This window comes from Talpa europaea (genome assembly GCF_964194135.1).
Source record: "Talpa europaea genome assembly, chromosome: 2".
Taxonomy (NCBI): domain Eukaryota; kingdom Metazoa; phylum Chordata; class Mammalia; order Eulipotyphla; family Talpidae; genus Talpa; species Talpa europaea.
This window is the reverse complement of record NC_140068.1, coordinates 17,831,099-17,844,925: the sequence shown is the minus strand read 5'-3', so window position 1 is coordinate 17,844,925 and position 13,827 is coordinate 17,831,099. Positions and strand designations below refer to the sequence as shown.

The following is a 13,827-nucleotide window of genomic DNA, read 5'->3' as shown; positions in this document are numbered from 1 at the left end:
ATACAATACTGGTCAGATTAGCCAAAATTGTCAAGTCAACCAGTTTGATCAGTCTTGTTTTAGATTTATTTTCCTCTGCTTTCAATGTTTTTTGTTACATGATTTTCCATTTCTAGAAATGGCATCTTCGTTGTTACTACTGAGATCTAGGTTTTTTAGAATAATGGTTTAAAATGTTTTATAATTGTAAATAATGTTCCACTTGAGAGGAAAGAGACGAATACACTCTTCACTATGACTTTACCAGCTCTTATCGATACAGATAAGCAAAGTAGTAAGCAATTTCAGTCCTCTCTCATTGGTTCTCACTGATGTCTAAGATAATCTAAGACTTGTATTTATTAATGATTTAAGCACTATTTGCCTGAAAATAAAACACAGTTGTTCTAACATTTCTTTTTCCAAAGTAACTATTTAAAAGATGAAATAGTTTTAAAACTATGAGTGTAAACTGATTATTCAAAGCTCCTAGCGGTTTTAAATCATGCCCTCCTTTCCACTTTGACTTTAGTTCATCCTGTACTTTGAAAACATAGCAGAGGCGAAGACAGGAGACAGAAAGGTGGGAAAAGAATGAGTTTAAGGATTAAGGATTTCAAGTAGGCAGAGTTTTTTTCTTTTGATATATACTCCTGTAGGTATATTTCAGGAATTGCTATAGCTTACATATTCATTTATAAGGGAAATGAGTGATATTATTCTGTAGCTTTTTAAATTAAGCTGAAACTTTCTTTACTAACAGTTGTTTCCCTTTCTTCTCAAAGAATGCTGTTTAAGATACACTAAAATCTGTAACAACAAAAAATGGGGAGGAGAAAGGCATTCTGTTTGTTCTCTAAATTTATTTATGTATTTTTATTTTTTATTTATTTTTTTAAAACAGTAACCCTTTCATTATTTTTTTTTAAGATTTATTTATTTATTTATACAAGCACTGGGTATAGTCAGCGCAGGAGGGTGAGAGAATCCACCAGAGCCAGAGCAGGGAGCAGAACAGGCAGAAGGACCGAAGTACACTGCTGAGGGGAGCAGCGGGCGCGGCAAGAGAGGTCTACGTGCCATATGGGACCCTCGCTGGCAGCCGGGGATCGAACAGGCACTGCAGAGGCTGTGGGCAGCTTCACAGCCCAGCACTCAACCACTGCGCCACCAGGGAGGCCCTATTTATGTATCTTTAAATTACCTTTTAATTTTATCACCTTTATAATCAATATAGCAGTGGCTTTTAATTTATTTTTTGTTTTTAAAATGTTAGCAGTATTCTACCAACTCTGAAAATTTATTGTAACAGTGAAAGGGAGAGAGTAGGGGTCTCCCTGGTGGCCCATGGGCTAAACGTCAGCATTATGAAGCCATCCGCAACTACTGCAACAGGAGTTCGATCCCAAGGCAGGGAGGTGATCCATATATGGTGCAGCAGACCTCTCCTGTCTCTCCCACTGCTCCCCTCAGGACTGTATTTCAGTAGATCTGCCTGTTCTGTTCCCCACTCTGTCTCTGATGAATCCTCTCACCCCCCTGCACCTCTGGCCTGTACCCCAGTTCTTGTATACATAAGTAAATAAATCGTGAAGAAGGGGGGAGTGGTTAGAGCCAAGTCCCTCTGAATTCCAAACCAAGAAGTCATTTCACCTACTTCTCTGAATTTATTTTTTTCTATAAAGTGGGTAGCCTGGACCAGAGGGTCTGTGAGAAGTGATGGGAAAAGGAGAATAAAGGCCAAAGATGAAAAAGCATTGAAATAAAGAGAACAGGAGAAAAGTAGCTTTAGATTAGAAGCTGTAACTACATCTGGGGGTGTGATCCTATACCTCTAAACATACACATTATTGTAAACCAATGTTACTGCAATAAAAAAAAATATATTTTAAAAGAAGAGATGAAAAACTAAGTTATACAAATGATAATATAAAGTAGAACCACTAAAAACTATGATAGTAAAGAGCAAATTTCCAGTAGGAAAAAATAGAATAGCAGTATAGACATTGTCAGTGCAGAAGTTAGTAACTTGCAGACCTGAGTACCTAACAGCCATCCTTTCGTAAAGATTTAGAGTCTTCTAATTAAATTCATTTTATTTCATTTCCCAATTTTTTTTTAATGCCACTAGTTCACAAGCTAGCTCACTGCAATATACCTTATTAATTTATTTTTCTTTGGGGGCCCTTTTCCTCTTACGCCTGTTCTCTGTTACTGTTATTTGAAGAACCTACAAGGTCTTTGCATTTCTTGGCATAGCAAGTTTAGGCTCCTACTTAGGCTACATCTTATCAATCCAATTTCATGTTTGTCTTGAAGCATGCTTACCGCCCTCTTAAGTTGCACCTATGGGAAGTTTGTGTTTTTAGCCTGCTTTGCCTAAATCTTACCTTCTCTTCAAGTCTTAGCTACATTATTCTATTCTTTAAATATATTGCTCCTTTATTTTAACTCTGCCACATTTAAAGTATTAACTGTATGAGTATTACATTGCAAATGTATCGACTTGAGTTTTACACAAGTCAAGTTTACACACATGATTCATTGGGGATGAATTATACAGCAAGTCCTTGAAAGACAAGGAGGGGGGCAGATTTTGTCTCATTCTACTCACATCTTTGGAATTAAATTTCCATACTGAGTAAAATTTCAGAGTGAAAATAGTGGCTATTTAGTTCATATGTCAAAAGTTGCTATAGCTTAACTTTCCTATTTGCAGATGGAAATAATGTTCAAACTTGTTTGTATAGAACTTTTCTCAGAACTCTTCTAAAACGTGATATCAGGTACAGCATTTTTCTTGGCCTATTCCCTGGTATTTTTTAATTTCATGTCATTACTCAGAGTTGCACAAAACCAAAATATTGCATATTTTTCTTAGTCTTCAGGTTTTGTTTTTTGTTTTGTTTTTGTATTTCTGCCACTCATCTGTTACTCAGCTCTTCCTTCTCTGTGTTAGGTAAACATTTAACTTTCAACTGTGCCTTATATAATTCCATCTCAGTATTTAATTAAAGTTGTTATTATGTAAGCTTCTAGATGTCTTGGAGTCATGATCCCACTTTTAGGTATACAGTCACTATATTAAAATTTTTAATATTGTGTCTTAAAGTAAGGGATGTTTAAAACAAATATTTTGTTTTTCTACTGTAGCATCTGTGTAATCTATTTATGGCCAGTATTATTGCTTTAATTATATTTTAAATTGATTTCACTTCTAGCAATGTCTTAAGTACAGAAAAATATGATTCCAAATATTACCCCCAGAAATAAAGATTATATCCCAGTCTGAGACTGCAGAGTTATTGGAGCACTAACTACAAAGAGGATAATCTGTTTAAGCTTATTCATTTGCACTGGAAGGTTCTGAATTAAGCACCATCTTAATGCTTGCCTTGAAAAACCATGGCAGAGATGGAGAAGTCCATCTAATAGGAAAAGCATGTGTTCCATATGTATACCATTCCTTAGGTTTGCGTGCTCTCATTGTTCACTGGAGGTTTGTATCTTAAGTTAACAGTAGTAAATAGGAAATAACGAGGGTAGTAGTCTCTCTCTTATTTGAGTAATAATTCCAGGTATCTTATATTCACTTCTGTATAATAATTGCTAAGAACAGTACCTTGCACCTAATATTCAATTATTTCTGAACAAATGGAATATTTTTGCAGGCAGGGTTAGTATAATGTGGTATTGATGAAGAGTACTATGGGCATTAGACTCAGAGTTCTGTACCACTTTATAACTGTATGACTCTAAGAAGGTTATTTGCTTGTTCCCATATCTCTGAGGTGAAAAAATTTCTAACACTTACTTGTCAAGTTGTAAGTTGTCCTGGATTTCAAATGAGAAAATGGATGTGAAGTTTTTAGCACAGTACTAGCTTGTAGTAGATGTTTAAAAGAATTACTTCTTGTTTTTATTTGTTGATAATGTTGTAGTATAAATTTAGAGAGGACATCAGCAAATACATGAAATTTGTAATGGAAACTATCCTAAACTTCCTAAACTTAAGTTGAATTGAATAATTAAGTTGAATTTTATTCAGAAATAGATAGGTGTTATATATTACCACTGCTATATTTGGAGCTCCAACATGTGCAATTAGATTCCCAAAAAGAGAATAGAAAGAAAATGTAGGGCCTCCCCAGTGGCGCAGCGGTTGAGCGCTGGGTTGCGAAGCTGCCCGTGGCCTCTGTGGCGCCGGTTTGATTCCCGGCTGCTCCCCGGCCACCGGAGGAGGGTCCCACATGGCGTGCAGACCTCTCCTGCCGCCCGCTGCTCCCCTCAGCAGTGTACTTCGGTCCTTCTGCAGGCTCTGCTCCCCGCTCTGGCTCTGGTGAATTCTCTCACCCTCCCGCGCTTCTGACTGTACCCAGTGCATGTATAAACAAACAAATAAATAAAACATGCCTCTATAAAAAAAAATAATAAAAATAAAATTAATGCACATGGCCAAAAATTAAAAAAAAAAAAAAGAAAGAAAGAAAATGTAGAAGTAAATATATTTGAAGAAATTAAGGACCATAGATTTTCCAAAATGGGTGAATAAGCAGTAATAGATCTGAAACACTCAGAGAACTCCAAGTAAATAAACACAAAGAAAATCATACCTGAGAACTCATAATCAAACTAGTGAAGTTCAGTGATAGAAGAGAAAATCCTGACTGAGCAGTGTTGGGAACCATTGCATTTTGCACAAGGTAACAAATGCTTTGACGGATGTTTGACTTCTCATTTTATTAAATGTGTCAGCTGAAAGATAATGAAACTGACATATTTAAAGACTGAAGGAAAAAAACAAGCAAAAGACTCTGTTGAGTGAGAATTCTATATATAGCAGAGCTACCCTTAAGAAGTAAGGTAAAAGGAAAGTCATTTTCAGGCAGATTTATTCATTGCTAAAAAGGACATTTTTCAGGCCAAAGGAAAAAGATGCATGATGGAAACTTGAATTTACAGGAAGGAATGAAGAGCAGAACTATATTTTTCATTTCTTTAAAAGACTTATGCCTGTTGGGCCTCCCTGGTGGCGCAAGGGGTTAAGATAGAACATATGAAGCTGTCCATAGCCTCTGCAGCACAGGTTTGATACCCCTGCCAGCCGGGGAGCAATCCACATGGTGCAGCAGACCTCTCCTGGCTCGCCCGCTGCTCCTCTTAGCAGTGTACTTCGGTTGATCTGCTTGTTCTGTTCCCCACTCTGTCTCTGGTGAATCCTCTGACCCCCCACACCTCTGGCCTGTACCCCAGCTCTTCTATGCATAAATAAATTAATCTTTTAGGGAAAAAAAGACTTAGGCCTATTTAAATAAAAGTTATAACTATATATTGGTAAAGTAAAAAAATGGTAGGAAAAGGAAGAGAGGAAACAAACACAGATGGGACTAATAAAAATCAAATAGTAAATTTTAGGCCTAACTACAGCTTATCGGTACCTATGATAAAAATAGATTAACACTCCTATTTAAAAGTAGAGATTTACAGAATAAGTTTAAAAAAAAAAGCAAGAACTACTGTCTGTTCTTTATGAGAGACCTTTAAGTACAAAGGCAGATATATTTGAAAAATGAAAAAATAGAAAAAAATATTGTATGCAAATACTAAATAATAACTAAAATTCTAAGTAATCCTATTAATAGTAAACAAAGTAGACTTTAAGATAATGTGTTATTAGAAGTAAAATGGGGGGCCTCCCTGGTGCGCTGCAGTTGAGCGCTGGGCTGCGAAGTTGCCTGCAGCCTCTGCAGCACCGGTTTGATCCCCGGCCACTGGCAAGGGTCCCACAGGGCGCACAGACCTCTCCTGCCATGCCCACTGCTCCCCTCAGCGTTGTACTTCGTCTGTCTGTCCTGCTCTGCTCCCCGCTCTGGCTCGTGAATTCTCTCACCCTCCTGCGCTTCTGACTATACCCAGTGCTTGTATAAATAAATAAATAAATAAATAAATAAATAAATCTTTTTTTTTTTTTTTTTAAGTAAAATGGGACATTTTGTAGTGGTAAATGGGTCACTAACATATCTGAGGTTATCATTGCAATCTAATAATAGTGCTCCTAACTATTTGAAACAAAAATTGATAGAAATAAAAGTATAGAAAAACTCTTAATCATACTTGAAAATAAGTTCAGCAGTTTAAAAAACAAAACTATAAAGTGACTAGATCGATCTCTTCAAATAATTGGCTAAGATGTAGAAAAAACAAGAGCTTTCATACATTGCTTAGTGGAAATGTTAGATGTTAAAACCACTTTGGGAAAAGATTTGGCAGATTTTTATGAAGTTAAACATGCACCTACCCTTTTACCCAGCAATTTCTCCTTGGTGTTTATCCAAGGGAAATGAAAACATATGTCCAGAAAAAGACTTGTTCAAGAGTGCTTAGAGGAACTTTATTCATAATATGCCCAAAGCTGGAAACAACCCAGATGTCCAAAGAGGAATTGATAGATAAATTGGGTTGTTACTCAGACTGCTGACACACACACCCTACAACATACATAGGGCTTAGAGAAAGACGTTGTGCTGAGCAAAAGAAGACTCAAAAGACAAGTTTTATGATCCCCTTCACTTAAAGTACTACAGTAGGCAAGCTTATTCAAGTGAAAAAAATAGAAAAAAATTTTTGTGTAATAGGGAAGTTGATACAGAAAGGGACTTTGTGGAGAACTTGAGAGGTTATATTTTGTAGGAGTATGATTTACACAGATATATCTTTTTGTCAAAACTCATCAGATTATACTCTGAATATTTACGCATCTCAAGATACATCAATTTTACTACCAAAAAAGGTTAAATATTGAATATTGTTTTATAGGGTTTGTTTTTTCTTGATAGTATTGGCAAGTTTAAAACTGCTTTCTCTTTTCTAGGATTCAGGAAATGGAGTGAATGTATTGAGAGAACTAGGTTTCTTACTTTGGGGGAAAGAAGCGAAAATATAGAATGGGAGAAGAGAGGTTGTGTTATGTTGTTGGATTGAATTGGAGATGTCCCTATTGATACCTTTAAATATATTAGATAAATAGAGCAAAATACATATATTATAGTCAGCACTTAACATAGATTTCTACTGAACACGTCCACACACATGCAGATTTTTTTCAGTATATTTAAAATAATAATATGTGTAACATCTACATCTGTCAGTATAATCGTTGCACTGATAATACACCTTATAAACAAACTATAAATTTATAGTATTGATACTACGATACAGTATTATAAATGTATTTTTTCTTCCTTAGATTTTAACTTTATTTTCTCTAGCTTACTTTATTTTAAGAATACAGTATATAATACACATAACATACAAAATGTGTTAACTGACTGTGTTGGTAATGCTTCTAGTTAATAGTAGGCTATTAGTAGTTAAGTTTTGGTGGAATCAGAAGTTATACACTTTTTTGAACATTTCTCATGTTGTTGAAGCATCAGTTGTATATGTAAAGTATATATTATGTATGCAATTGATATATGTTTATGTATAATACATACTTATACTTATGTACATACCACATGTATACATAGTTGTATGTACATAAACATAAAAAATTTATTTCTGTATATATGCTATGCCATTGTAAATAATCACTTGCCTTTAAAACGAAAGGGTACTGATAGAAAAGGCTGAATGTAGGACTGGATCAGGCAAGGTATTAGATGAAGCAGCACCTTGTTCTTATGTCTGAATAAAATGGTCACATAATCTTGGGAATATCCAGAAACCAACGTGAAAGTGTTGCCACTTAGTGTTGTCTAAGTCATGGGCAATATTAGCATCAAAATAGAAATAATATCAGAAGTTGATAGCCCATTGGATAAAATAAGAACCCATGGGTCCTTATTGATACAGAAATGAAATGAATGAATGAGTAATAGAAGAACGGAGAAGGCACTTTACAGTAGAATTTCTATAGTAGAAAACTAATGAGTAGAAAGTTTGATGACAAACCAAGGTAGTTCTATTAGTCTCTAAACACCACCCCTCAAATATATGACAAAGTGAGTGCTAATTCTGCCATAAATGCATACTCTGAACTGACTCATGAGAAAACATCAGACAAATCCAAATTGGTAAACCCTTTGCAACTAGGCTGGTATTTTCTGTAAATATCAAGAAACACAGACTGTTCCAGATTAAAGACTAAAATGAGGGGGCCTCCCTGGTGGCACAAGGGGTTAAGTTGCAGCACTATGAAGCTATCCGCAGCCACTGTAGCATGAGTTCAATACACAGGCATCTGTGTATTGTTTGCATATACTTTGGAAGGTTTCATGGGCTTCCTCAGTCCTACAAGCCTAAGTCAAAATGTGTACTCAAGTTTAGTACTCACATTTATTCATTAGCAAAAAATGTTTTATTCCAGCTTAGTCAGTGCTTTTCATAGTGTGGTTTCAGAATCATTATAATCATTTGAGGTACTTGATTAAAGAACAAAAAACAAAACAAAAACATGAATTCCACGATATATTGTTTGTTCACTCATTTGCCAAACATCTGTTAAGCTCTACTATGTATGAAGCACAGTTATAGGCACTGCTCATATAGCAATAGATAAAATCCCTTTTCTTTGGAGAATCACATTCCTTTAATGGAGACAGACAATAAATTAACAAGCAAGTTGTATTTCATCTAGCAAATTGTAAATATCTAGTTGTATATTAGATCATTATTCTGGAGAAATTCTGGAAGAGATAAGTGCGTTGATTTGGCCTTACTAAGAAGGCCTTACTAAGAAGGCAACTTTAGCAAAACTTGAAGGGAATGAATCATACAGATATTTGAGGAAGGAGCAAAAGAAAGTGCAAAAGTTTTGAGACAATGGTACCTATTCATAAGCTTTAGAAATAGCAAGGGAGACAGTGTGGCTGAATCCAATGTAACTGAGAAAGGGGATTCTGACAGAATTGATAGGCTTTGACTGGTGTTTGAAAAGTATTTACCCTTTCATTGTAATGGGTGAAGTTGGGACTTGGACACCCAGCAAGTCCAGGTCATGCCGACTTAGCCGAATTTGCAGTACAGGGCTTGGTGAGATGGTGGGAGTCTCGATATGTTTTGAATGTAAAGCTGACAGATTTTGCAAGATTTGTTGGTAGAGTGAAAGAGAGGACTCAAAACACTTCAGAGGTTTGGACTCAAACAACTAGAGGAATGTTGTTTCCTGACATGTGGAAGAAGAAATTTAGTGGGATAAGATCAGGAGTTGGTTTGGAGTTTTGTAGGTTTTAAACTATCTAACATACAAATGAATTGTTGAGTAGGATATTTAAGTCCAGAAGTACATAAAAGAAGTTCATAAAAGAGCAGAACATAAGAATTTGAAAGTTGGCAGCGTGAGGTGGTTTTTAAAGCCATTAGATTAGATGAGCTCATCAAGGTAAAGTATTGAAAGAGAAAATGAAAACTTCAAGCCAAGACTGAAGTCTGCAGTGCTCACCACTCTGGAGATAGGAACAAATTGATGAAAGGACAGAAAAAAGAGTACCTGATGAGGCCAGGAAAATCAGAAGACCCTGATAGCCAGGAAACCAGGTGAAAGGGGGTCAAAGAAGAAGAAGTAATCAGCTTTTCATTCTGATAGGGTCAAGTAAGAAAATGTCTAAGCCTTGGGTTTAAAGAGAAGTCGCCTATACCCAGTTGCAGGTATAAAGCAGTTGCAGTGCATGTTGGGAATAAAACTTGAGTAGGATGGGATCAAGATAAAATCCCCAAGGAGAAGAATTAATGGCAGCTACTATAAAGCATTCTTTTTCAGGGTGGCGGGTGGCTATTTGCTATGCTAATAAGACAGTGATGTGTATAGGATTTTCCATAATTTGGGCCAGGAATTATTTTTGTATGACACCCTCTTGTAAATCTTTTATGTACTGGGTTTGAGAACCTCTGCTCTAGCTTATGTTAACCATTCTTCATTGTAGCAAATAAAAATGACTTACAAATTAAATATAAATTCTTATTTACTACTGCTGACTGTAGTAGCCAGAATTTGCAGTAGTCAGTGATTCTCAGCAGTCCAGTTTCAAAACAGGAACTTAGAGGCCAGGGACAAAAGTAAAAGTTCTTTTTTGTAATTCCTGTTTCCCAGAAAGGATGTCTGTCTAATCAGCCAAAAGAAGTTAAAAGATTTCAAAAATATTGACATCTTGAAATTTTCCTTTTAAAATATTATTTAATCTAGCATTCTTATTTTAATGAAAATAATTAAAAAGCAAAATTCATTTTCATTAGCAACTGTTAATGCATTGTTACTAAATATCAATGTTTATTAAATATTATAAGCACCCGTTTGCTGGGGTATCATGGAAATAGTATGAATAAAAATCAAATTGTTGCTTTGAAGAAAATATTTTTATTTTGCTAAAATGAACCCATTTCGGGTTCACATAATGTTTTTTTAAACTTCACATACTAATGAAACAACCCAAAATGGTTTTAATGTCTCTATACTATCCATACTATTAAATTAGGAATGAGGAAACTTTCAAAGTCCTTACCTTACAACTTTTCCAGGCAAGTCTTTATATAGTGTTGGATTATTGCAGACCAAAGAAAATCTTGTCCTCTTTTCAAATTTTCCAGAGAAGACAAGTTAAACTTTCAAAAGCAGATTATTCATTTACTTTCAAAATGGTCCTCAGTTTATCTAGCAGAATATATCCTGTATTATCATATATTAAATAGCTGACCTTTCAAAGACTGTTTTCTCTTATTTCATATATTCCGATGTAAATTGTAAATTACATATATTAATTATACCTTGCCAAGAAAACCTAAATTGAGTAGCCAGCATCACAGGTAAATAATATGACCATGGGTTAGTTATTTTACTTTTGTATTACTATTTCCTGATCTCTGCATTGATGATATTACAGAGAAAGAAGAAGATAATACGTGTGTCACATTTAGTGATGGAAGTTAGTGCCTGGTTTTCACACTGGACACTCAAGGTCATACCTACCTTGTTCATCTCTTTTTCCCCAGCACTTAGCTTGGTCCCTGACTTGAAAAAAAAAAATGTTAAACAACTTAAATAATTGTTAGGTTGCTGGAAATCAGGAGCTTCATAAGAATGACAATTTTTGAACTAAGCTTAGGAGATGACGACACTTGGCTGGAGAAGAAACCTGGGCAGGTAGAGAGAGAGCATGAGAAGAGACTGCAAGTGAGATACCACCCTATCTGGACTGATGGAAATAATACTGAAGCAGTGTCCACTTCCAGTGTGAAAGGTCTTAAATGTCAGTTTAAATTCTGTTTACATTAAACCAATCTTTCAATATCTCAGAGTCTTGGTGTGGGTACAACATGATTTGCCTAAATTTCAAAGCTATTGAGAGGACCAGGCAAGAGAAAAACATGATAAAGTGTTTTATGACTTGTTCAGTACTATAAAGATAGTCTGAGACTTAAAGCCTATCTTGATTTACTTACCCAGCTAGTCCCTAATATGTATCATCTACCCGTGGCAAATTGATTTCTTTACCTTCATTAACACTTTGTTTATTTTTGCTTTTCTGACTTTGCTTGTACCTTTCCTCCTCAGGAGAGTTTTACCACTACTTTTTACATTTTCACAACATATACATCCTATAAATCCAAACTAAAATAATATTTACTTTGCCAGTTATTTATTCTGAACTATTCCATGTACTTACTGTAAGAATTGAGTTTAATACTATTTTATCTATTAACATTTTATTAGTTTCAGTTGCTCAACATAATGATTTGGTATTAGTATATATTGTGAAATCATCACCACAATAAGTTTAATGGCATCTGTTACCACATACAGTTACAATTCTTTTTCTTATGATGAACTTTTGAGCTCTAATTTCATAGCAACTTTCAAATATGCAGTACAGGATCATTAATTATAACTACCATGATGTGTTTTACACCCCCAAGACATTTATTTTCTGTCTGGAAGTTTGTCCCATTTAGCATTATAATAGGGTGGTTTTTTGGGTTGGGTTTTTTTTTTTTTTTTTTGGTTGGTTTGTTTGGTTGATTGGTTTTTTGTTGTTTTTTTTTTTTTGCATTTCTATACCCATAGCAGGATAATCAGTTTCCTAAGGACTGACATCATGTGTATATGGACTTGTATCTCCTGTATTGTCTGACTGAAGTTCTTAATTAATGCAAGTGTTTATTGAGCCTAAAAACATGCTGAGGTTAATTGTATCTTAGGTTTCCCCCCAAAGAGGGGCACTATAAATGAGTGAAATGTGAAGTAATAGCCTTCATTCAGTTACATTGTTGGCATATACGCTATAATAAACATTTTTAAATACCATATTGCAGATGTGGAGTTCAAGTATACCCACAAACCTAAGTCTGACAATAATCCAGCCTTTGTAGACCTTCAATTCCAGTTGTCCAGGATTTTTGAAAAGTCAAGCTAATCTGGAAAACCCAGTGTTTTTGCATGGGTTTTGTTGTTCTCAGTGAATGAAGGGGGAGGAAGAAAAAGTTATTTTGCTGGTTTTGTAGCTGTCAATACTAGAAATTTCAAATCATTATAATTATCAATATATAATAAACTTAATTGATTTGCCAGTGTCAAGTAGGTTGTTGATGACATTTGCAAGAGCTATTTACCCATGTGAACTGCTGACTTAAGTGAAATAGAGTCTGGCACTGAATAGAGTCTGTCATTGAAAGTCATGAGCGTGTTCAGTTGCTCTCTTTTTTTCTCCCTTTTGTATGTTGAGAATACAAACTAAACTGAAAAGAAACTTTTTTCATCCCTGGAATGAATTGAATGGAAAAGAAGTTAAGTGTGGATGCTTCCTTTGAAAAATTTCTTTGTGCAATTGAGTAAAATATAATCATATCTGAAAGAAAATGAGAATCACCATTTAAAAAATTTTTAATGTCATATATTACAGATAGTTTGAGAAGGAGAGAAATTAATTATGGTATAAATTCAGTAATTTGTGGGTTACTTTTTTAGGTTTTTGTGTGCTACTCATCTGTAATAATATCTGCCGAATAGTACATGAAATACTCAACTTTGTCTTACTGGATTGTATGCTGTATAAGTACTTAGTTGATCTTTACCAAAGACAAATTACAGTTGTTTTCAACATAATAAAACTGTATATTCTCTCAAACTTTGTTGGACATAAGAATCACTTGTGGGTCTTACTATAATGCAGAATCTTATTCAATAGATTTGGAATGGGTTTGAAGATTCTGCATTTCAGTAAGCACACAGTTAATACCAATGGCCCTGATCAATGAATATGATTAAGATGAAAATATAAACTAAAAATACTATCCCATTAAGAATTCTAACAGGATTTACTGCTATATTTTTTAAAGTGAATTTTTATCATTTATAGAATGCAGCATAAAATTTCCAGATAGAAAAGTGGTAGGAGCAGCTCAGTTCTCCTAAAGACAACCCAGCCAATATTACTTTCCCTTTTGTGGAAAGAGGTAACTGAGATCCAGAACTTTTCAATAGCATACCAAAGATTGCAATGTCAGATTTGTCTAGCTATTAGTCTAATATTGCCTGCTTTAACCACTACAAGTCTTAAGTTTTCTATGGTTTTCATAAATGTGAATAATCAAGTTTTCCTCCTTAATAAAAATAGATCAATAAATTGTTATTTTATGTTTAATTTTTTTAATTTCCTTTAGCCTAGTTCTGTCCTGTGCTTAGGAGTTGCAAGTTTGCTAGAAGGACGCTCCTATGTTTCTATTGCAGACCTTTTCTGAAATACAAAAGCACTGAAGAGAACTGGGCCTATGTTTTGAGGAGGGTGGTTTTTCATAAATCTGTTGAGCCCTACATGGTTGGTGGAAATCAGTGATAGGATTGGAAGGTTGCCAGAC

General features: G+C 34.9%; 1 protein-coding gene across 3 annotated transcripts in view; it reads left to right on the top strand.

The window, feature by feature from the left end:
• The window catches only part of VTA1 (vesicle trafficking 1), a gene marked incomplete at both ends in the record, with an annotated part of 43,356 nt that overhangs the window by 19,116 nt on the left and 10,413 nt on the right, over positions 1-13,827 (top strand). The gene's annotated exons all lie outside the window — the stretch shown is intronic.